At 41.5% G+C, this 23,195-nt stretch overlaps 1 protein-coding gene across 3 annotated transcripts in view; it reads left to right on the top strand.

The window, feature by feature from the left end:
- The first annotated feature begins 100 nt into the window (after positions 1–100).
- The window catches only part of LPAR1 (lysophosphatidic acid receptor 1), a 71,946-nt gene continuing 48,851 nt past the window's right edge, over positions 101–23,195 (top strand). For all 3 annotated transcript variants that reach the window (XR_004746156.1, XM_035309890.1, XM_035309888.1), the window contains exon 1: positions 101–214. The gene's annotated coding sequence lies outside the window, so the exon portion shown is untranslated. The remainder of the gene's footprint in view (positions 215–23,195) is intronic.

The raw sequence follows: 23,195 nt of genomic DNA, 5'->3' as shown, positions 1-23,195 counted from the left end.
CTGGCCCCCGCCCGGCGAGGCGGGCGGAGTGGGGGCGGAGGGAGCCCGTCCCGTCCCGTCCCGTCCCGTCCCGTCCCTCCCCGTCCCTCCTCCTCCTCTCCTCCTCCTCCTCCTCCTCCTCCTCCTCCTCCTCCTCCCTCCCTGCTCGCCGGCGGCGGCGGCGGAGCCGCGCTCCCTCCATCCGCGCCCGCGGAGCCCCGCGCAGCCCCCGCAGGTAAGCGCCCCCGGGACCCTGGAGGGGTGCCCGGCTCGCCACTCCCCGGGGTCTCCGAGCCCACTGCTGCCCCTTTTCCCTGCCGGGTTCCTGGTTTCTGAGAGTGGTTTTGAAGTCCCGTGGGTGTGCGGTGATGCCCGGTGCGGTGCGAGGAGGAGGAGGAAGAGGAAGAGGAGGAGGTGCGCCGGTTGCGAGTGGGCTTCAAGGGCTGTCCATACTGGGTCGGACCGCTGCTTCTGCTGGGCTAACGCCTGCGAGGTTGACCTGGAATAAGGAATGGACACTTGTTTGATTAAGGGTCGCTAACAGTGCTACCATTGTTTGATGACTTAGGGCTCGTCCTGATTTTCTCTTTTTTCCGTGAAGCCTCTTTGGGTTTAGTTATACCAAGCTGAGACAGTGGAAAGAGTCCCAGCGTAAATATATATATATATATATATATATATAAATAAAATATAAATAAAAATAAAAAAAATGGTTGCCACCTTTCTCTCCTGACTTCTTCACTTCGGACGATGAGCCCTCTAAAGTCAGGCAGAAGCTGCACTCCTGTGTTCGTGGTGCTGGCAAAGGTGTGGGACGGGGAGAGGATGAATGGCAAGCACAAGCCTAGGGAGTACAGGAGAAAGACTGGGAGGGTGGAGGGCAGGAGGAAAGCTTTAGGACAAAAGCCGTTAGCAAACTAAAAGGAGAAGAGGGAGGTGGAACCAGAGGGACCAGCTTTGTTCCTCTCTCTCTTTTCTACATGCTCTTTTCAGATAGCTCTGCAGTGGGAAAACCTGAAAAATCTTCCTGTGAAAGTGTATGAAAAGTCTTCTGTATAGTTCTTTAGCAGAAAAAAATGTTGGAATATCTAAACATTTTTGTCTCGTGGAGCTCTCGTTGAAACAAGCTCTCACCTCTCTGAATTCTCTTGCAGCTGAGTTGTCTGTGAATAAATTAGAAGCTGCTCTAATCCCCACTTTCTTCCTTTTTTTTTTTTTTTTTTTTTTTTTTTTTTTTTTTTTTTTAAAGATTCAAGGCAAACTAGCTTGCAAGAGCCTCTATAGGCATGCTGTGTTCCCAAAGGGTCGGGGAAGTGGGGTGGCTGCAGCCGCTGGCTCTAACTAACTTTTGCTCCTGTATCTTTTCAAAGAAAGGCTCTTGCATGCTAGGTCCAGTTTGGTGCGCCATACCATTTGGTCTGAAATGAGTCACTCTCAGGTCTGAGACTCATGTTTCAATTTGGCAGCCAGGACTGCATGCCATGCAGCCTCGTTACTCCTGTGTTAGGATGGGTATAGTGTAGTATTAAAACAATATGTTCTGGCAATTCCAGCCACAGGCTGAAGCAGCACTCTGTCTGCATAGGCGTAACTGAACTTCTCTCCTGCAGCTTGCCAATACTGGCTGTAGGCATGTTGTGCATTTCTTCTTAAATGATGCACGTTCAGACTTAGAAATTTTTGATATGTTTCTCTTTTGTTGTTGCTTTTATTAATTATTAACTACTCAAAATCAGATTTTGTCCTTCTCCACAAAAGATTGACACTGTCCTGTCCTATGCAATTGTACATATGCTGTGGTTGTTCTGTCTGCAAATTTGTTTCAGCTGCAGATAACTGAGGAAATGTTATTTAGGAATACTTGGAAATTGTTTTGTGCTCAGCGTGGTGCTGCTCTTATCACTCCCTATTGCAGGTTGCACTGGTTAGACCCTTGGCTGCTGCAGTAAACCTTGTTCTGGAAAGTTATCTGTAATTGTGCTGGATGGAGTGGGAAAAGTACTGACTGGTGTCTGCCTTCTTTCCCTCTCTTCAAAACAAATATTGAGAATAGAATGGTTAAACAGCTTTTGAGACAAAACACGTGTGCAGTGCAAAACTAGACAGTGTACCCAGTTTTAATGCTGGGAACCTGACATCAGTAACAGGCAATCCTGTCGCTGTCAGCAAAGACACTTACAGCCACATGGGTTTCAACAATAGCTCTGCAAGAATGTGTTGTTAACTAAAATACAATTCCTTCACTACAGAGAAATGGGATAAAGTAAAAAAACAGTCTTTAAGTTGGTCCTCTGTAAGTTTCACTGTGAGAAACTATGTGGGGAGTCCAGGGGTGTTGCCCTGTAGCTGAAACTTAGGTAGGAGTTACTTAGGGTCAGCTTTTACATCTCTGTAATGAACCATTGACAACACTTTAATGAATGCTTAATTGTTTCTCTGTAGCCCCTCCATACTGAGCTTGTTTTGTCCAGCATTCAAGGGTTTAAACTGAAAAGAAAGTTTTTCTTCCATGTATCTTTTGTCACTGGGGGACCACCACCATCCTACCTTTGGGTACACAGCAGCTTTGATTGTTGGCTCCCACAGGTAACCGGCCTTCATCAGGTATCTGAAGAGCTGGCTTTGAGCACCTCTAGGTGGTGACCTGCCAGCACTCACTGAATGCTGGTACAGTGTCATTGCTGTGTGTTTGGCTGCTTTATTGTATGGCCGCAGGTGAAACCAGCCACTGCCAAAATCCTGAGTGTAGCTCTGTTGCTGGGTGAGGAACTCTTCATAACTTTTCACAGTATTTGTGATGGTCCAAGGACACCCAGAACTGGGGAGTGGGAACAGGCTGTACTGTCAGGCTGTTGTTCTTAACATTTCCAAAAACATTCTGGAATTCGATATATTCATGGGAATTCTCCCTCTCCCCCCCTCCCAAAAAAGAAAGGTGTGTGCAATTTAAGGGATGCTTACAGTGAGTTTATATCTATCTAGATGAATGACTTCAACTGCAACTACAAACAATGCTAGAGAAAAGAAGCTGTTTTACTGAGAAGAGTATAGAATAAACAATATTTGATCCCTGCAGCATCTTTAGTTATTTGTGATTTAGTTCTTTGTATGTAGTGTTATTTCACAGAGTCTTCCTCACAGTGGGTTATATTCATTTTTTAAATTTTTTTTTTTTTTTGTCATTTTAATAGTAGGAAGAGAGAAGGAAATGAACAGATTGACTTCAAAAAGTAAACAGTGTGGTTGAAAAAGATGAAACAAACAAAAACACAGGATTTATCAAAAGGCAGCTGTAACAGATGAAGAAAAAAAAAAAAAGGAAAAAACAAAACAAAACAATTTGCACTCCCCCCTCTTTTTTTTTCATCTCCTTTCCATTAAGTTTGCTTCTTCTTCAGGTGAGGTACCCATTTCAGTTCTTACAGTTTAATGATAACTTGAGGAAAGAGCTCTGCCTAGTACTCTCCAGAAAGACCTAATCATGAGTAACTAATGGTGGTGATGGCTTGAAGTGGTAGTGATTATGCATGTGTAATTTTGCTTTTCCATGAATCACAAGTTGATACTGCAAAAAGGTGACATGCCTCAGTTGTGCGCCTTTTGGGCTGAACTTAAACATTTCCCATTTTGTCTGCTTTTTCATAGTTAACTTCATCAATGGCCCATTGATGTCAATGATGAATCTGTGTCAAGATCGAACGGCTTTGGATCTGACCCAAGGCTGATGTGTCGCTCTGACAGAACTATGAAATTATTCCAAGGGCAGAAGAAATCTCTGTCCAGGAAGAAGAGATGCTCTTCTGTTTAGATTTCAGGGGACTTGAATTTTGGTTTTCTTCATTTCTCTTTCAAGCTCAATTGCTCTAAAACAAGTAGTAGCTTCTCCCATACATTCCCCTCTTTCACTGCTGTTCTGAAGGAAATTGAACATCTGAAGCAAGTCTGGTGCCTTGTTCTGATTTTTCAATAAGCTAGAGAAGGATTCTGAGAATGGTCTGTCAATGTATATGAAGAACTCATTGCTCTCACCCAATGCTGGTTTTTGACATCCTGTCGCTCTTCCTAAGCAGATGAGCCGCGTACCCAACTTGCAACCCCTAGGTCATTGCTTGGCTGAAAGGTTGCACTCTGATTAATTTATGTCTTTATCTTCAATATCTGGTGCCTCTTACCCTTGAAAATATATTTTCTGTTTGTTCAACATTTAGCACTGGTAAGGAAAAGAGCCCATTTAGTGCCAGTTTAGGTAGCAAACACATGAGCCCATCCCACATGTCCCCACTCTGTGATCATTGCGTTTCTCCAACAAGCTCTTGAAAAAGACCTTTTGAGGTGGTTCAGGCACTGCATTTCTCTATAGGGGAACAATAGGCGTGCTCGGAGCAGTGCAAAGTCTTCAGCATTTCTTGACAGGCACAGCCTGGAGTGGTTTGTTAAACACATTTCTCTGAGTCCTGTGTTCACGTTCGACTGGATCCAGCTCCTTCTTTACCCAGATAATGTCGGCAATTACGTGAGCTCACATAAATGGGAGAGTGCTGGTGCCTTTACCCCAGGGTAAAAAAGAATTTCTTCATAAAATGAACATTGTTCATCACATCATATGTGGTGTTTTCACCACAGGTACCACTTGTGAGAACTGTGCCACATTTTTGTACCGACTGGATTATTTTTGTTTAAAGTTACTTTAACTTGAGAGGCGTTAGAACTGCTTATTTTCTTTGGCTTCCACGTGGCATACCCCAGATAACATTTGGAGGTGCTTTCACCTTCTATTTAAAAATACAAAGGTGCCAAGTATGCGAGTCTAATATTGTCTTTCTGCTTTTATTTCTGTCTGGGAATAACAGGCAAACCTTTCCAGAAGTCATTTTTCTAACCTGCTGGAAAAAGTGCTGATGAGTTTGGTGTCTGCATATGAAGTTCACCCCTGTGCAGTACACCAGTGTGAGGCCTGCACACCATTTCGCCTTTTCCTTAGGAATTTACATGCTGCGGTGACCCTCTGAGTAGGGTGAATTTCACATGCACTCTCTAGACAGTACGCTGTTTCTTTGCCAGTTAGAAAATGTATTGCATACTGTACTGCTTGCAGGAGCAAGCAAAAAAGCATTGGATTGACATCAAAGGCAAAATCTTTCTGTACAAAATGCTGGAGATTTTTAGAGTGGTAAAAGTCTGGCAAAGGAAATGCATACTGTTTTTCATTGTAAGCCCCTCTCCCTCCCTCCTCCCCCTCTTTTTAGGGAGTGTGTGTCAAATACGAAATGGTGCCAGCACATTATTTATGGGAGCAGTTTGCAGAGACTTTTCTTAGAAGTTATTTGGCCATTTGGGGATGATTGTTTTCAGCCTGGATGGAAAAATGTATGTATAACTAGGGCATTATCCTCTTTTTTTCCTCCTCTTTTTGTCATGAAGAAGATAGGTGCAGCTTTTTTTTTTTTTTAAAAAAAAAAAAAAGTGAAACTTGTACCTTCCTTTGAAGGTGGGTGATTATTTAAGGCTGCTGAGCTTAACATGAACTCCAGCAAAAACTTACCATATCTGAGCAGTCAAGGAAGTGCTGTACAGGTCACATCCATTTTTTATGTAGTTGGTTATGCTTTGGACTGGCATTTTCAGGAAAGGAGAAGGACTGCTGACCTCTCAGGAGTAACACCTACGTACCTCACCAGTGTGGTCAGTGTCATTTGTCTGCTGTGATGGGATATTGATATAGGGTCCATATCCAATGGATTTCACTGTATGTTTAGCTGTGGGTAATGCAGTCTGTTTTCAGCCTGGATGTTGGACCTACAGGATGGTGTCCTGAAGCCTCTGGTCTGCTGCTGGTGGTCACAGGAGAGAGACAGTACAGCTGTAGTGAGTGCTTCTATCAGCAGTGCAGCTAGTAGAAGTAGGTCACGTGTACTAGATGCCTGTTTCTGTAGCTGCTGTTCCCATGCATCTTATGACAGGTATGATTCTAGCAATTCCCTGGAGATTTTGGGTCTGCAGTTTTACAAGGTATGTACAGTTGTGAGGTGAGCTGCAGTGGAAAGGCATTGCTTTGATGTGGTAATGAAGCTGTAATGTAGGATGTAGAGGGACAATTTGACTACATTGCCTCAGGTTATGCTTTAGGATTAAACATTTTAGCACATATCTGTAGTTGCCTCATAGCTTTAAACATATAAAATTAATTATTGAAGCACAAAAGCATTTGGGAAATTGGTTTGTTGTACACTCCTCTACCAAAAGAGGTTCAGACTGAAGACAATAAGTCTGTAAATCCTAGAGGAAAGCGTTGCACAGTAAGTTCCATAGTGATACCACGTTGCATGTGAATACTGCACTTGGAAGAAGATATCTTTGCAAATGTGTACACAGCTCTGCTGACAATTCAGATTGATGGGTTTTTGGCAGATTACTGGTACTTGAAGATATCTTGAAATCTCCCTGGGTCCACACTGAGAATTCCCATCCTGTCAAGAGGAACCAGACGAAGGTACAGACCTTGTCCTCTGTGCCACAGTGACACCTGGGACCTACTCGGAGTCACATTTAAAGATGTGTGTACATGTGTGTACCATCAACATGACTTAGATTCGGTCAAGGAGGGAAGCCTTGGCTTTCAGTAAGGGATTCTTGGGACAGTCAGCTGTTTCTGTCTATGTGTCAAGTTCAGAATAATGCTAAAATACAGTTTGAAAAATTCCCCCACTTACTGCTACACTCTTGCAGACACAAGGCTAGTACTCCAACACAGTCTGTGCTTCTTGTGCCTTGTTCAGGAAGCTGGATTTGCTTACCATTTTGCTCAGATATTGCAGCAGGGTAACTAAATGATAGTCGGTGTTTAGATAGGTATACAGCATTCAGGGAATACCATTGTAAATGTGATGTGCTGTACTTTAAGGACACCTCCATAATTGTCTGTGGAGCTCAGTGGTCTCTGCTTTTGGTTGCAGTTCCTCCCAAAATGCTGCAGCCAGGCTGCCCTGGACCTGCACTGAGCACAGCCTCTGTGCTTTGGGGGCTGCCTCAATGTGGCTGGCTACACATCAGGTTCCTTTTGCTCCTCTTTGGATGGAATTCATAAAAACTGCACCTGAGAACAGGGCGTATCCCCTTACAGAAAGTATGCAAACTGGAGAAGACTTTTCCAAATCAATCTGTTTGCTGCCCTCAAGTTCCTAATTTACAGCCATTGTAGCATCTGATTTCACATGCCCCATGCAACTGAGACTGCAAAGTGACTGAAACTGCAGGATATTGCTGTGATCAAAGCAATTCAGGTAATTAGTGAATAGGCTTAAAAAAGGTCTGTAGAAACTTCGCATTTTTGCAAACAGTTGATAGGAATAGCACAGCTCATTGCCTGGTTCTCCAAGAAGTGCAGTGTGTTTCTGTTCCTTGCTTAAGCTTCACAAGCAAAAGCATCCGAAGAGGCTCAACCTAGAGGAAAATATTCAGGGAGAGCTGTGTGAGCTGATGACAACCTGATGACAGGAGGGAACCATGTGATTGTTGAACACCCAGAAATGCTTTAAAACTAAGATGCCTCGACAAACATTTCTGCTGTGGCCCTGCGTGTTTGCATCCTCAGTGTCTCCTCCATGTAGTTTCTTATGAGCAAAACCCAAGTTGCCCAGATTTTTTGTGACAAACTTCTGATTGAAAGACTTGGTTAATTCCTATCTATTTTTTATTTTCTGAGTGCTCCACAAAGACTGCACAAAGGGGCTCTAAGTGTGATCATTTTGGGAAAGCAGTTGCTTTTTTGGCACTACAGCATCTGCGTTTCAGCATCAGCAGGCATGTGGGAAGGGAGGGAGAGAAAATACCGTCCTCCTCGGGGCTGCCAAGGTAGGCGGTGTGTCTCAGTCTGCAGCGGGCCCCAGCGTGATGCTGCTATGCCTCCGGTTCCCACAGCTCTGCCAGAAGCAATCCCTGCCCCATATCCCCCTCCGTTATTTCTGTTTTGATCTGAATTCCCCCTCCGTAACTGTGCAGAGGGGACTCTCAATGGTGTGAGCTGCGTCTCCACTAGAGGGGGGTGCCAGTATAGCTATACCAGGAAACTTTGAGGATTTGGTGAGTTACACTGCTGAACGCTTCCCAGCAGGCGTGGTTGGTTGTCTGCTGGGGTGAGTGAAGTGTCCTTGGAGGCAGAGCTAGTGCGGGACCCAGCAGAGGCCATCCTCAGGGACTGGCCAAGCAACAACCACTGGGTTTCTCCAAAACAGTGTTGATTCAGACAGTGCACTGTCATGCACATTTGCAAAAGTTTGGTCAATCTTGAGCAGGCTGCTGAGCCTCAGGAGAGATGTATCATCATCAGTGGGCTTGGACCTTCAGCTTCACTCTCAGGGACAAGCTGGGTGCCCTTCTGGGATGCCCGAAAAGTCTGGAGGGTGGGTGGATGGCAGCACGCTCCCCTTGTGTGGCCCGAATCCCTTGGACTCCTTAGTTTATGTGTACAATTGCAAAAAGAGTCACAGTGGTTCCCTAGGAATACTTCATGGTTCATGCTTCTGTTATCTGTTGTAATGAGGCTTTGGAGTGTGTGTGTGCACTTGAGTGTTTGTGCCTGTGGTAAAGTTAATTCCAAGGAGAAGGTTTGAGGAAAACTATTTCTGTTTTGTCTTTTTTTTTTTCTTTTTCTTTCTTTTTTTTTTTTTTTTTTTATAATAATCAATTGTTCTTCAGTTTCATTCTTTGACTGAACCACTTTTTCCCTTTCTTTGCTCTGTAAAAGATCTGCAAAAGCAGTATCTGAAAAGAAGTAAGAAAGACATTAGCTAGTCCTCGGACACAAACTTTTCCCTCATTGTATGAGTGTTACAAGTATTTTTATTTTTATTTTTATTGTTGTTCTCACATTGATTGCATTCTGCCTTCTGGCTTTTTTGTTTTCCTCCTGAATTCTTGGTGTCTCCCAGACACTCTGCCTGAAATATGTCATTCCTGCTGGATGGTATGTATGCAGAGAGAGGACCTAGTCAGAGAAGCTGAGTAATCACTGAAGTATGGTGTGAATTTACAACAACCTACTTAATTCACGTGACCTCTTGTATGCCCTGAAAGCTCGTCTGCTAAACACAACTCAGAGTTAATCCAAGCCAACTCTTAAAGGGAATTAGTCAAGCTGCGTGCTAATCCCCTGTGTTTACCTGCGTATTCAGATATGCAGAAGCCCGAGCTGTATCAAACCTAACTTGATAATTGAGAGGGGAAGGGTTGCAGGGGAAGGTGATGAAATTTTGGTGTTTTATCCATCTGCCTCCTTTCAGGGCATGTTTCAGAACTGATATGTGTTTATAAATCTTGAATTCGTGGAATGATCAGCATGAGCTACCTGAGGCCAAAACCCCATACTCTGCTGCAGCTCTCCAGTAAATACCTCTGGAGCTACTGGTCTCAGGATCTTGTGGGGGTATATGACTTCTGATCATCCCTAAAAGTTGTTCTTCAAAAACTGCAGATGGTAGAGGTGAGGCACTGTAGGTGGAGGGGAATATGGTGTGAACTAGGGGGATAAAGGAAATCCTTTTGATCCCCACCAAGAAATTAGCATCCAATCCCAGTTTTCCATCATGGGCTCACAAATCTCATGTGTATTGTTGTGAGCACACCAGTGACTTGCATGGTGGGCAAGAAGTAATTACCTTTCATTTGTCAACATTAGGATTTTTGTTGTCTTGAGCTACTGGGTTCGTTGCCCCTCCATTGTGGTGAGATCAAAGGTAAGATCTTATTTCTGGGTCACTGCTGTCCATCAGATAAGTTTGTTTGTGGCCTTGGGAAAAAGCAGTGACGTGAGAACAGGGAATTTAAACCCCACCATTAAGATCTTTCTTTCTCATTTTCAGTTCTTAGTTCTTTCAAACATCGTTTGGCTTAACTATGCAAAATGCAGTGCAGCAGAAATTACCAGGATAACAGTCATCTGAACTGAGGCAGATGTTACAGAAATATTTCTGAAGCAGCTTGAGTGTTATTACTAGTTTGTTTTGAGAGACTGATAAACAGTCACTGTGTTGGTGCTGTCCTGAACCATGTTAAGCTGATGTTTTGCAGTCTTTCATGTAGTTTTCTGTGTGGAGTGGGGGGCAAATTTCTGCTTCAGATAAACTTAATTAAACTCCTGTTTGCACACCATTGGTCAGTGTCCATGCAGATCTATATTAAGACGATACGTTTTGTAATTTGAGGCTTGGCGTTTGGCATGCTTAATTGCAGACTTCCTTGGCTTCAGTATTTCCAGATTATTGTATTCCGTGGTGGTTCTTTTTGTCTGAAGAATGAACATGTGTTTTGTGTGTGTGTATGTGGAGGGGGTATATTTGCTTTAACTTTGTTCCCCCTCAGAGCTGTTTAGAGAATTGTGACATTCTGTTATCATCCAGATGTTTTTTATCCAGTGAAAAGGATAATGCCTGAATGTCTGAATACAAACTCGTTTCAGAAGAATGCCAGACTACTACTACTACTTTGTGTTTTAAACAAGAAGTGGATCATGTCAGGTAGGGTTAGCAGATGGAGTCTATGTTGCTGATCCATGGAAGTGTTGACTTGTATTACTTTGTTTTTTCTTTTTTGAAAATCATACTAGAAATCTGTAAGTTATTATGAAGAGTATTTCTTGCTGCTTTTCCTGCTGAGGAATGATAAAAGCATCTTAATATTTTAAATGGTGACTTATACCTTGATATGAGTGACTTTGTCTGCTGTTGTCTTCTTTCATGTTACTTATTACTAAGCAAAATAATGAGAAGAGTTCCCTAAGAGTTAAAGTCTTTCAGCTACCTGTGTGAGGCCATGCTCCCCTTCTTGGCTCTGTGGTGTGAAAGCTGCTGCTTTCAATCCCATCATTCAGAATGGTTTCAGTGAGCATCTTCTTGACTGGGTTTTGTCATTGTTTATAATGAAGGAGAACAAAAGTATGCACTGCATTTCCTTTTTGCACACCCCCACCCCAGTGGTGCTGGTGACAGTTAATGATGCATCCTAAAGGATGAGCTATCCATGGTGACTTTGAACTTTTCTCCCCATTAGTTAAACTCTTCAAATTTTGACTCTGTTTGTAGGAATAAACCATTTTGAAAGAGTTTCAGAAATTGTTTTGAAATAGCTTATTTTAGAAGCATTCGGTACTTCAGAAGTCATTACGATGAAAGTGCAGATTATGAAAACATTGTCATATGACGGCAGCTTCCTTGTGGTTGTGCTCTGAGAAACCATCCACATTGAAGTTACTTGTTTACATAAGCCTGAGCACATTGCTGTTACTTTCCAGCAGTCAGTGTCTACTCATATTTTTCCTCTTGTTTTCTGGTGATTCTTTTATAAAGTTTATTTTAGAGTAATGGGATGATGTTGAAATTCATTGACGGCATGAGTTATTACTCTGGCGTTTTCCTAGTCTACATTTCCTGGACTTGAAAGAAAGAAATCAGGAGTTCACTTTCAGGGATATCTTATTGTTCCAACATTCACCGATTCAAAATAAAATAATAATAATTAAAAAAAAAAAAGAAAATGTGAAAAAAAAGAAAGAAAGAGAAAGCAAACAATAGAGCAGCTGCTGCCCATAATTGTTTCTTGCAGCTGATGCTGTGGTTAGTACAGATACATTAAAGAACTCTTTTTTGTTTGTTTGTTTGTTTGTTTGTTTGTTTTTTCATTAGTTGCTTTTTCTGTTTGCTTTTCATTTTATCTTCTGCCAAACGGATTATTTTGGTGAAGAAGCTCCTAATGTAACTGAAGAAACACATATGTGCCAGCCAGCATCCCTGTGGTGGTAGATGCCACTCTAAGCATCTCTAAGCAGTCTTTAATGTGCAAGAATTAATGCAGGTCATTAGGAGAAGCTATACTGCTGATAGGTAATGACTAAAATGAGTCTAGAGGTTCTGACTGGTGATGGGAAGGCAGCCTATCAGAGGCTGTCATGTTGGTTTAAAAGGTGGAAATGCAGGAAAATGAGAAAACTGAGGAAGCCATGCAGAATTTCTTCGATTTTTCAGACAGAGCTCAGAAGAAGCTTTTCAGAGAAGCAGTAAGATTCAAGAAAAGATGACGTATAATTATGGAGAAATTACAAGAAAATGCTGTCCAATCAATGCTTGTAGAACAGAAATAGCATGAAAATAATCAGGAAAAAAAGCTGAGCAAGTGAGGGAATGGATAGTGCAATCTGACCTCGGTCTAGGAAGTACACAAAAAACTTTTAAAAGGGACACCTAAACAAACCAAACAGAAGTTTTGTCTGATGGTAAATAAGATTCTAGAGAGCTCAATATGTAGCAGAGTGAGAAAAGGTGTCTTGTGTTCACTAGGGTAAACGGAGCGTGATTCAGTTGTGGACAGCATGGTGGTGGCACTTTTAGCAAAAATGATAAGATGTGACGAGTGTCTCCTGAGTTCTTTGAAGCTCATTTGAGCAGTATGCAGAGAAATGTGGAGTGCTGCTGCATGCCTTGTGGATTAGCCTCCAGCTAGGTGGAATTCACTCTGTACCATAATTGACAAGATTTAGGGTGAGTGCATTTATGATTTCACATGTTACAATACCAAATACTGTGGACTTGTTCTTTCAAAATGTGTTATCTAATTATTAGTAAAATGTAGCATTTGCTTTTTAATTGCAGAAGTCAAAATAGTAAAGATGCAAGTCCTCTAAAATATCCTGAGGCAAAGGAGTTAATTGTTTTGGACACAGAAAACTAAAAACACTTTAAAAAAAAAAAAAAAAAAAAAAGATGCAGCAATGTCTAGTTTCTTGCCTTCATGATGGGATGTTTATGTGCCTTAGAAAAGCCCTTTTAAGTGACCCTCTTGCTACCACTGACACAGGAGGGAAGATGTTTTCTTTTTTTCCCTTCAGGATGTTCTTGGTCCTTTCCATTAATCTGAAAACAAATGTCCCGATTGGCCAAATAAGCATCCGTTCTGCTTCCACCAACACTGTAGTGACATCTCCCAGCCATCTCCTCAAATACCTTTTGCCATGAGTAACCAACAGGAGGAAGTCATGTGGGTATGTGTAGCAGAGCAAGGGGGGGTCATGGCTCTCTGACTTCAATAGGGCTGGACCTGTAGCAGATGCCTGGGGAAATGGGAGTCCTCCTGCCTTCCTTGCCTGTCATTAGGGTCATCCACAAAACACATGAGAATTTCATGGGCACAGGATCAGGCTCTTGGTTTGCCAGAATAAACCAACAGATGACGACAACAACAACAACAACAACAAGAAACAAGAAAAAAAACAAAACAAAACAAAAACAAAAGACTGAAACAATTCCAAGAAAAAGGAATAGCTTGCAATCTTAGGAATATTCTTCTTACTGAAGAGACTTTGTGGTGGCCACAGAAAGACATCTGAAGGATGCTTCTGGGGACCAGCATTACAGTAGCTAAAGGAGAAAGGCACAAATGCACAGGTTAATTACAGATGTCTGAGCTGTCTGCTCTTTGGTGGAATCCAGTGCATAGCTGTGGTCAGCCTGCTTTTGTCATCTTCAAAAGGGCAATGAGGCATGATGAAAGGCAAGCCAGGATGGCTTATGGAAATGATTTCCCTGCAAGATGAATGCTTCAGGATAGTGTACGGTCTACTAAAATTTTTGCATTGCAAATTTGTGGATAGAGATTTTTTCTTCTATAAATATTCAAATTGATCTTCCACCTTTTCTTTTTTCGGATGGGCGGAGGCTCTGATGTTGCCCTGCTGGGATGATTGGGAAGGCTTTTCTCCTGCCTCATGTAAGCAGATGATTTCTCAGAGGGAGTGACACTGCATAGCGCTAGTCTCTTACCGTTGTAAATAAGCAAAGCGTGTGGTAAAGGAGTAATGCGGTGGATTTCTTCCATAATGGTAGAAGGGACAGTTCCACTCTCTCTGCAGAGTTCATGAGGCTGCTTGGCTTGGTTGAGGAGGCTCCACCTGACACATTTTTGCATTCCCTGCTGAGCTCTTTGCTGGCTGCAGTCTGTCACTGAAAGATTTAGCAGCAGTCTTGCAGTACTCAAGAATTACTCAAGAATTACTAATTCTTGAGTCCAGAATAGTGATCTCTTCCTGATCAGCTACAGAGCCCCTATTCAGAGAACTATGGCTGATGTCATTTTTTCAAAGAACAGGCTGAGCTGCAAGTGCAGATGACATCGTTTTGAGGTATTCTGTTGATCATTGTGTTGTGGAAGGCTCCTACTGAAAATGAGGGCATTTTTTATCATGTGCTGGAATAATTTGAGGTTTGGATTACTGCTGAAAACTTCACCTTTTTTCCCTGTCTAAGGAAGGCTAACATTTGTATTGTGCTCCCGAACATGAAAGACTGAGGCAATGGAAAATGTCAGTCTTTCCTAGTTGCAGGAAGCTGCAAACTCCCTTGGTGCATCTTTTAAAAAAATCTTTGAGATGTAGAGGTGTGAGTTGACTGAAAGCAAAAGACAGGAGTAGAAAAGGCGAGTTCCTCTTTTTGTTTTAGTGATAACCCTCCTGGATTTCTGCATTTTTACTTGGATTTATTAAGGTAGCTCTCTTATGCTTGAAATTTTTTGGTAGATGCTTTCCAGATGAATGGGCAAGTTGATGTTAAATTTCCCAAGGTGTTTTTTGTTCTTATTTTGGTTTACATGGAAGCTAAATGCTCCAGCCAGAGTTACTGTTCTCAGTCAAGCGATCTGTGGGGTGGCATGCTGGTAAACAAGCATCATACTGTTGATGCTGCTGGTGGCTAAGATGTGGTCGTGCATGTATTATGCAGAAAGTATGCAATGTGCAATTAAAGCAGACATCGTGCAAACACAGAAACAGATGTATTGCTAACACTGGACCACAGCAATAATAAAATCCCTGATACTGTGGGTATTTTGTAACGCTGAATAACTTCCAAGACAATTGTTCAGGACTTTTTCATTCTGAAGACAGAGCAGCAGCAGTGTAAACATTATCTGCTTTGACATGTTCAGTGGCTGGGTTAGGTCTGGGCTTGTGAAAGTTTTTGTCCTTCTGCTTTTCTGGCTGCCAATGTCACAAGTGCTCAGATTGTAAAAGCCTGAGACAAGCCAGAAAACAGATGATGAGCACAGGATTAAAGCAGGATGTTTCTGAACAACCAGAGCAGGGGATCTCCACTCTCGTGACCTAACTTTGGGATGCTGCTGCTCCTCGGAGGGACAGAGCACACCAGCAGCTGGGCAGGAGGTAGCAGGCACTGGCTGCCCAGTGGTCTTGCTGGAGGATCCTGCTGCCCCTCTGTGCTTCTGCAGAAGGCCATGTCAGCCTGCCCTGCTGCTTGCTCTTTGACGTGCTCTCACTGGACATCCTGTGCATGCAGCAGCTCTGGTAGCGCTCCTACATCTCCATGCCTTGGGAGGTGGCCGCCAGCTCCATGGATATTATTGCAAAACCTCATCACCCTGCTGTGTAGCCAAACGGGGATGGCAGGAGGGAAGGAGTAGTGCCACCTGACTGTGGTTTTTGGGCCAAACACATCAATACTGCATTGCAGCTGCCAAGTTAGTTACTACTAACTAGTCATTTGTTTATGACTGTGAAGTGTGTAAAATACTGCATTATTCATTTTACATATCTCCTTTCTTTACTCCCTTTCTCACTCCTCCCCTCCCTTTTCAGCCTTTTATTTAGCCACTTTATTTGTTGCCTGTTGTTAATTTGTTGCATCAGGTTGGAAATGCATCTTTCTATTTTTTTAATAATTGCTCTGGAAATGTTTGTGCGCAACCAGTGCATTACTTCACTGGTACAGATATCCTGAGAGCAGAAATTACCTGGATAGAAATTGATGCTATTGGATTAACCCACTCAGCCTGCAAAAGAGAGTGTTTCATCTCTTAAACTGTGTCTGCAAATAACTGGCCTTTAATGCCAAAGTGAATTAACCACTGATTAGTGAAAAGAAATGACTAATTCATTTATCCGCAGAGACAGGGATATGATGGAAAAATGTTCCTGGGTATGGATTAACTTCCAGTGGCAGTTTTGGCAACGTTTGTGCTGCATTCTGGGAATGGGTTATTATTTGTTTATTTATATTTATATATAAATATTATACATAATATTTATTATTTAAGCATCTTGTAGTCTGTGTCTAAAACACAATTTTTGCTTCCCATGTGATGTGATAACATAACAACAGTGCAGGAAACATCACCATGTTTCCTGTGAGTGTCTTGATTTTATTTATTTATTTATTTATTTATTCTGCAGGACTGAATGAGTAGCTTGGTTTCTTGGCATCTTTAGTCTGTGATAGGTCTTTCCGCTCAATTTGAAAAATTTGGCCACATGCTTTGGGCTGGTTGTAACTTCTGTGATACGAATTCTTGCTAGTGGGAAAGAGACAATCATCTATGTTTTACTCTTCATTTTTTGCAGTTTCTGTAAGGTAGAGATTTCTCATCATTGTGCCTGCACTTATCCATATATTAGCAAATTTCATTAAATTCATGTTTCTAGACTGTGAAGTTAGGCTCAGAAATGTCTGACCTTCCTGGCACAGGCTGTTTCCAAGCATGTGACCATAGTACCAACACTGCAAATGGAGTGGCCTTTGGGAGGAGGCATGTTCATGTGACCGTGACCGTGGAGGCTAGCGCTGCATGGGCTGTAACAGCAGGTGTAATTCATGCTGTTTGATGGCATCAGGTCTAAAGATATGCTTAATAGCTGCAAACTTTTCCTCCTATAAGCATATACATAGACATTGTTATGATGCAGTCAGTGCACAACATCAGAAATAGATATTTGCCTTCCATACTTTTATTGACAAAATCATTCCTGACTCCAACAGTGCAATTTCAGACTCACTGCTACTAAACAGCTTAACTGGTGCCATTACTTCTTCCTGATAATTAATGCTAGGTGGTGGATGCAAAGACAGCCTTTATCCTGTTTGCTGGAGAGAGCCAGGCTGGTGTCAACCATGCTGCAGGAACTGTGGAGCAAAATGTATTCAAAACTTGTATTCAGATGCACACAACATCAGCAAGGTTTGAAAGGTATAGTTATTTTTGTACTAGCTTCCATGATGGTGACAGATCTTTTGAGGGAAGAGGAGGGGCGGTCCCTCTTCTGATACAGGGGTGTTTGCGAGGGAAGAGACTCTGAGTAGAAAAAATAAATAAATAAATAAAGCAGCAAACTTGTTGCAGTTTTTCAGAAGGATTTAAGGTAAGAACACAGCAATGTGCCTCACCATCTGCCAGGAAATTACCTCCTTTTTTTTGTTTTGTTTTTATCTTCTGCTGCTTGTACCTAATACTGAATCATAGCTATTAACATACTACAGTGTTTTTAATCAGTGAGCAAGTTAGCTCAGGACACAGCAGGCTATCTTCAATTACAGGCAAAATGCATCCTAAAACAGAGAGAGGGTGGAAGTGGGAGGAAATACACATCATAGAGATCATAACCACTGGAATTAATTTAGCTTGTCAGTACACTTTGAGAGGTCATTCAGTGGAGCTTCATGTCTCTTATGCAGATCATTCTGCAAAGGTGTTTGTCATGGCACACCGCGTGCTGAACTCACTGCAGGATTCAGCAGTCTGGTCCCTGACACAGAACCAGACAGACTTTTCCTGACGTGCCACACAAGGCATGCCATGTGAAAAGGAGGAGGAAAGTCCTGAGGTGACAGGACAGGGAGCTTTTTCTCTCTTTTTTATTTTATTTTATTTTATTTTATTTTATTTTATTTTATTTTATTTTATTTTATTTTATTTTATTTTATTTATTTTTTTATTTAGCCAGTAGATAACTTCTGAATGTGTAAAAATGCTGTGCAGTATGCAAAGGTTTGCAGAGACTCAGTGCTTTGGTGGCTTTGGTGAAGTCAGTGCTGACAGCAGACTTTGGAGCATGCTACAAGAATTTCACGGAGACCAAGAACTTCTTATCTGCATTTCTGTGGTATGAATTGCCCTGTGCCAGTCTGCTGAGACCATCACTTCACAGCTGGTACCTCTGCTCAGTTATGAAATCATATTAGTATATCCTGTGGCTTTTCAGATTTTTGGTTATTGCTTTAAAGTGTATGTCAAAAGAAGTTAGAAGAGTTGCTGTGAAATATGTTTTTCTTCTGAATAGTTTTAAGAGAGTTAATTGTATTTATGTAAACAAATGTGTACATCTACTCTTCAAGATCTGAACGTCGTATGCAATGAAGGCTTTACCTAAAGTAATATAAGGACTCAAAAGAGGTAATATCTCCATGTTAAGAAGGGGATTTAATGCTCTGCAATATGCAAAAGAAAGTCAACATTTTTGCAATAGCTCCTAGCAGTCACTATATTAAAGGAAGAAAGAATAGAGTAAGATCTCTTCTCCTTTCTTAGCAGCATGAAATTGAAACCAGTTTTCTGCCTTTCATTTTTATTTTATGTGCTAGACAGTGTATCCATGGTTGTTCTTCTATTAACTGGGTGAGGTTAATGAAGGGGAGAGAAACACATCCATAACTGAAAATTCATGCTTGTGTTGTAAAATCTCCCCTCCTTTTTTCTTTCCTTTTTTTTTTTTTTTTTTTTTTTTTTTTTTTTTTTTAAGAGAAAACCAGATTTTTTTAACTAAAAGACAAAAGGCTGGAAGAGTCGTATTACCACCAGACCTCCCATCTGAATGAGATGCAGGAATTACAGGCTTCCTAAGCTAAAATGAGCAATGAAGAAGTATTGAGTGTGCTAATGCAAACCCAGACCTTTTGGTGCAGGAACAGTGAGTGAACCTGTGGGCCATCCCTTCGGGTGCAAAACCCCTGCAGGATGCAGGGAGAAGCACAACTTGCCCCCTCCCAGAGGTGGGCCATGCTATCTCCATCACTCTAACAAGTGGAGAAATGGAGCAGCAGCTAGGCTGAGTCATGGTTACAACCCTTCTCTGGACCACACTTCCTTGTCTTTTTGCCTTGTAAGGCTGCTGTGGCAGGGTCATGCTTTCATTTGTGTGTCGAACAAGCTCAAGCTTACAAGCAGCAGTTGTTTGGCAAAGGAGGCTGCTGGAGGTGAGTGATGCCAGATGATGGCTCTTGGATGGCAAGGCTTACAATGCCATATGAAATTTGGAATGTCTCTGGATTGACATCTGGAAGTGGAACCCCTGTGTCAGATCATTTTCTAATTTTCTTGCCTTTCTAAATGTTGTTTGATTGTTGTTGTTCTATTTTCCTTGACAGGCTTATTGGTCTTAGCCATCTGGGGTCAATTAGTACTTAAAATTGTCCTCTTTGTAACCACAAGTTAGACTTTTATTTGCTAGAATAAAAGGAGGAATAAAATGCTACAAGGAGGGTAGCCTTCTTTAGCTGAGCCAAATAGCTTCAAGTTCATACTAAACCATTATCTTCTGAGTCATCTAATCCAGAAACTTGATGTCTGTAGAGAGAGTGGTACCAAAGGATGCTGTGGTAGGAATGCAGAAAACCTAAGCTGAAAAACAACAACAGTGCAGAAAAACTGATATGATCTGACACGGGAGACAAACCCAAATTTTGAAAATCCAGTTTGCCTTCCAGTCCCAGTGCTGTATTCTAGCAGAGGCACTGTGTGCATTTATGGTCCAGGTGAGATATGATTCAGAAATTCTTGCTACCATTGTGTCACTCTAAATCACAAATATGTGTGTGTTATACAGGAAATTGTGTGTTCAGGGGGGAAGTGTGGGGGATGTTCATTATTTCTGTCATGGTAATGTGTGTTTTAGAAGTGGTTCCATCAAGACTACATTTCTGTGATGCATGATTGCATTTCTCGTAACTACTCAAAGCAATGCCAAAACTGCATTGTTCCTCTTTACTGTGGTCTGGGACAGCTGGTCCAGAAATTATGATGCTTAATCATGATGAGTTTGAAAGCAGCATTTCATTTGGTGAGAGTACACTCCCAGTCTTCATGTTAGACACGTGCCACTCTGTCAAGTGTCAGCTGATTTATCTCAGTTACCTGAAAACATAGTGATCTCAGTTACCTGAAAACATAGTGTGTTACCATAAATGACTTTCCAAGTGTGGAAGTTTATGGTGAAATTTCATTTTTTGAAGATGAATCACTTTCACAAAGGAAAAGAAAGTCTATAATCTTCATTTTACTGATTTTAAATATGGATCCAATGTCTTTTCTCATTTTTCTTTTAGTAGTTCTGTAGATGGACTCAGTAGAGATTCAACTTATATCAAGAGAAGACTCCATGGAGTGGTGTTCACATCTGACACCTGCAATTCCCGTGTTTGGGAGTGATATATGGGAATCTGTTTGCAGATCTGGGGACTTTTATTCAGTGTATTGTAGGCACTAAGTCATCAAATCTCATAAGAAGCCACTCCTGTGCTTTTGTGTTGCAGGCTTCCTGTTTAATAGAGATTACATTTTCTGCCATAATGCCCCTTAGTGAAATTCATTACGAGATCCTATTGCCTTTATTTGCAGTTCTTGAAAAACTCAGGGCTCCACCCTGCACTCACACGGGTATTAAGTTAGGTGACACCTTTGTTTGCCTGAAAGAAGGCACCCTGTTTTCGCACCTCCCTGAAAGCTCTATCCCCTCTGCATTCTGTTACTGCTGAAGGAGACAGGGTGGGATGGGAGCAGGGGGGGAGAGTCCTTTTGTACAGCCCAACTCACAGCTGGGGTGATTTTAGGAGCCTAACCATTTGGCAGAAAGTCATCATCACCACTCAGGTTGTGCTCAGGACCTTGAATAACTCTGGAACGCACAAAAGCAGCAGTGCCCCCATCTTGTGCATCCCTGTCCCCTTCCATCTGTGCACTCATATCTATGCATGACTTCTATTGGGTGGGCAGAGCTCCAGGTGCCTTACTCCTGGAATTTCAGCCAGAGAAAAAGCAGGGTAATGGTTTAGTGGCATGTAGGGCATTCAAGGTATCATGGGTGAACCCTGAACCTTGTTGTTTTTTTTTTTTGTTGTTTTGTTTTGTTGTTGTGTGTTTTGCATCCTGCTTTTTTATTTTATTTTATATTATTGCACCAGTTGGAGATGCCTTTTGCCATGCAAGGTGTATGCAGAAGGTGTTTCCCTGCACAAATTGAGGGATTGGTGCAGCACAAGCAATGAAAATATGGGGAGGTGCAGAAGGGGAACAGGAAATGTTCATATGCCTAGGTGTTTTTTAACCAATTCTGTTATTTCTGTTTATTGGAGAGATGGTGAAAAATGACTACAGAAATATTCTCTCATCTGTCTTGAAGTACTCATTGCCTGCTATAAGATTAGGCTTATTTTATGCTTGGTGTGCTACCAGAAGTACACAGAGCTAGATAAAGGGTAAACAGATTCATGACTTTTTATTTATTTTATTTTATTTTATTTTATTTTTGACAGTTTTTCTCTTCTGGTGTGTGACGATCCCTAATAAAAAATATTTTTCTCTCCTTTTTATATGTGGCAAACAGGATTCTGAGCATACATCTAGTTTTGGTCTAAAATAGTCCTCCCTGAAGTCTACTTCATTTGTAATATATTTCTTCTCTTCATTATGCAACAGCAGCAGCATTTCAGGAGTAAGAGAGTAGAATAAATTTAAACAGAAACTAACAATGAGCTGCTGTAAGGTAGGTGCAGTGTCATTGCTGCACTTCAGCATATTTTGAGAAGGACAGAAACTAAGGTCTGATGAGATGTTATTTAAGTTACATTTGTGACAGCTCACAAGGCAGTGAAAACATCTGCCAGCTGAGGATCTTGAGGCTCTTGATGGAATTTTACTGAAAGTCATGGTCATGGTCAGATAGCACATCTTCTCTGAATCAGGAAAGCAGTAGTTTGAAGTTGACAGTATGTTAATGTTTCCTTCATCTGTCATGCACAGTGGAAAAATTAGTGAATTTCAGAAAACAGACTGAAGTTTGTTTTGAAAAGGAAATAGGAAGCCTGAAGAATCTGCAGCTTGGCTCTTTGATTTCCAATGAATGTTTTATTGGAGGAATGCTAAATCTCCATTTTCTGTCCTCTACATAAGCAGAGTAGTAAAACTTTGGAGCAAGGAGTGGAAAGAATGAAAGGTTACTAGCAAGAAATTAATAGGAAAGAATAGGGGTCACTGGAAAGCTATATAAAGATGGAAAAAATGATCCTAGAGCTTGGAAGATGAGCCAATCAGCTACATGTGACGTAAGGCAGGCTGGGATGTGCTGAAATGTGTAGCAGGCGTTTAAAGATGATGCTTTTTAGAAGGAGGAATAATTTCCACAGTGGTGTGCGAAGACTGAGTTTAAACAAACAGAACACACACACAGACAGACATACAAAAAGAAAAAACATGAAAAGCTTGTGGAGTGCAACTTAGCCATCCTTTCTTGGCTGGGTAAGTAAGGGCTGGCTTTGAAAAAGGGAACCGAAGGCTGGGAGCGGTGGTAGTGTCCGTGTGCTTGCACCATGGTGTCTGTTTGAGAAATACTGGTTAGGTAAGAGATCATTTTAGTGTATTTGTTGGATGCTGAATATAATTTGCGGGAGAGGTTTTCCACCGTGACTTACAGAGTAGGAAGTGGTAGATACTGTGAGCAATAGGGTTTTGTCCAAAATCCCTTCTGTGGTAGCTATTTTGTGGATCATGTTATATATGTCTGGTTTGACTGTGGAAAATAAATTAATAACTGCAGTGGCATCAGTCTGGAATTTTAAAACAGACTTGATTTCTTGTCCATTTACAGTTTTCTACCCATTTGTTTGCTTTTCTTTGCGCATAAGAATAGAAGTATATGCTGAAGCTGGTCAAATCTTGATAATCATGACAGTTAAGGAAATAGCTCCATTCTGTTGTATCATCTGATCAGCAGTTCAGTATGTTCACCTACTGTATGTATCTAGCAGAAAAAAAAGAAAAAAAAAAGAAAAAAAAAAGGTTAAAATACATCTAGGATAATGTAAGTTCACCACAATCTCTATGTTATTTTTGTTAACGGAGAAGAAAAGTAGTGTGCTCACTAAAATGTAAAACAACACCAGTTGAGAAGATAAATGTATCCTAAATTCCAGCGAGTAGTTGTATGCGTACTCTTCTGTGAGGTTTCTCTGTAGTTTCTTTCACTGGGGAAAAATGTTAATGCGATTCTAGCACTCTGTAAGCGACCATCTTTATTTGGAAATGTCTGCATGGCCTTCTTGCAGTATTCAGTGTCTGTGAATTCCAGTTTGTGTGGCTGAGTGAATAGTTTTGCTGTTCTGGACCACATTACATGGTGC

This window comes from Oxyura jamaicensis, chromosome Z (assembly GCF_011077185.1).
Source record: "Oxyura jamaicensis isolate SHBP4307 breed ruddy duck chromosome Z, BPBGC_Ojam_1.0, whole genome shotgun sequence".
Taxonomy (NCBI): Eukaryota; Metazoa; Chordata; class Aves; order Anseriformes; family Anatidae; genus Oxyura; species Oxyura jamaicensis.
The sequence above is the reverse complement of the archived record's forward strand: the minus strand, read 5'-3'. Positions and strand labels throughout refer to the sequence as shown.